The following is a 1981-nucleotide window of genomic DNA, read 5'->3' on the forward strand; positions in this document are numbered from 1 at the left end:
CTACCTCGTCCCGTACCACCCTGCCCCGCATCAACGTGCGGCCGCGCCCGCTTCGTCCCAGACCGACTGGACCAGGATTATGTTCTGAAATGTGGATCGGCGGGGAAGCCACCCAGAACGGGGACGTTTTATTGGCGTTTAGACAGCGAGGGGACAAGCAGTCTCACTTTACGATGGGCTGCGCGCCTCGTGCCTGTGTGTGTGAAAAGGGGGGGGGGGGAGGACTGGGAGAGAGAGGGGACATTTGCATTGGTAAGACACCCTTCCACAGGCTGCTGTAAAGTAAATCCATGAACGCCATTAACAAACAAGCAGACCAATTCTGTTAATTTGGGTCACTTATTTTCGAACACAAAGCACGACAGTGTAGAGTGACAGGGTATACCACGGCAATAATTGTTCTCCAATCTGCGCACTCGAAATGTCTGAGGACATTAGTTGTAACTGGCACTGGACTTCTGTGTTACCAACTGTGCATAATCAGTTCCAATATTGTATCTGAACTCAGTTATGAACACAGAAGCCTGGTAATACTACATGCTGTCCGTGTCCTTTTTAACATTAAGAGTGCACTCCCTGTCAACACCGAAGAAGTTCAGACAGCCCAATAGTCATAATGCGCATGGCAGTTGTTAGGTATCCATTCCATGAAACTGAAGGGTTATAGACAGAAGTATGTCCATGACAAACAGTCTACAGGTAGTGTAGAACACTATGCAGCTTCCGTGAGGTGCAAGCACTGTCAGCTGATCTACACTTGACCCCACGCTGCACTATACCAACAACGGATTGTCAAACGCAAACATATACATTTAGAGTTTTAAAACAGTCAACAATTTTTTGAGAATGAAGAGTAAATCATATCAAAGGTGTGAAGTTTGTTTTACTTGTAACAACAACACAAATTGCAGGGAAGAAAGGGGCATAGCTAAGTGAGTTCATAGTACTCACTGTAGTTATGTATGGGTATGTCACTGAACGTGAGTTGTGCACAAGTTGTTTTAAAACTAACCTGAATCTTTCCTGGGGAACAAACAGGGCCCACTCATCACACAATGTCGTCTCATGGATGCAGATTGTATGGAGGCACATAACCTTTATGTGCAGAAAACATAGAGATCGAACACTTTCTGGTGGTTTTCGAGGCCATGTACGTAACACAACGAACAAAACTATAATTTAGAATAAATTCAATCTAGAAACATTACTTTATCAACGGCCGATCGTTTTTATGCAATAACAACTTTCGTCAAGATTCAGCGGGATTTAGACCACTCACTTACTCACTCACTCACTCACGAAAGCAAATGAGAAATTGTTGAATCATCTTTCACATGTACTGAACGTGTAATTTCTCATCGCAACAAGTATGAGAAATTCTTTATTTGAGATATTTAATTTTAAATGCAGAAAAAAATAATGTGCAATGTCAAAAAAATAACCTCTACCTGAAAAGAAAAACGTTTCTTTTAAGTTTGTGGACCGGGCTGGCGCTAGCCGCGTTGCGTTTACCTACATCGCATAGGGCCACCCGAGAGCGGGCGCGATTTTCAAAACTCGCAGAATTCAAAAGGGGGTTTCAAAGGGGACGAGTAGTCGACAAGTCTTTGTGCCGTGTCCACTCTCAAGAATGGATTCAATTTCATTTTTGAACATATCAACTGAAGGTCAGTAAGTATTCCCTGCACGCTGTGCCCATGCAAGGGCAACAGGAGAACAGGATGGTCACAGGTACATCACAATGACTTCATTTAGTCACGATTTAGTCACTATTTAGGCTTGAGGGACGTCATTACGTCATTGACATCAAAATGACTTTAAAGTGATCAACCTGTTCTCCTTTGGGGTTAACTTTGGTAAAAACGTTTAACTTTTCTATAAAACAGTGTAAGGCTTGTGATGTCCTGGCATGTCCTCCCCGATCTTACACCAATAAAATCCTTCATTGGGCATTTGAGAATTCTACTCTTTCCAAACAGGC

The 1981-nt window shown here is 43.2% G+C and overlaps 1 protein-coding gene across 2 annotated transcripts in view; it reads right to left on the reverse strand.

Moving 5' to 3' along the window:
• LOC113215414 (zinc finger homeobox protein 4) overlaps positions 1-1981 on the reverse strand; it is a 358772-nt gene that overhangs the window by 318457 nt on the left and 38334 nt on the right. Inside the window, exon 1 of one of the 2 annotated variants that reach the window (XM_052269216.1) lies at positions 1013-1168. The exons of the other annotated variant lie outside the window; for it this stretch is intronic. The gene's annotated coding sequence lies outside the window, so the exon portion shown is untranslated. Of the gene's footprint in view, positions 1-1012; positions 1169-1981 lie in introns of those variants that run through there. 2 annotated transcript variants of the gene reach the window in all.

The sequence above is a fragment of the Frankliniella occidentalis genome, unplaced genomic scaffold, assembly GCF_000697945.3.
Source record: "Frankliniella occidentalis isolate FOCC.00 unplaced genomic scaffold, Focc_3.1 Scaffold86, whole genome shotgun sequence".
NCBI lineage: Eukaryota > Metazoa > Arthropoda > Insecta > Thysanoptera > Thripidae > Frankliniella > Frankliniella occidentalis.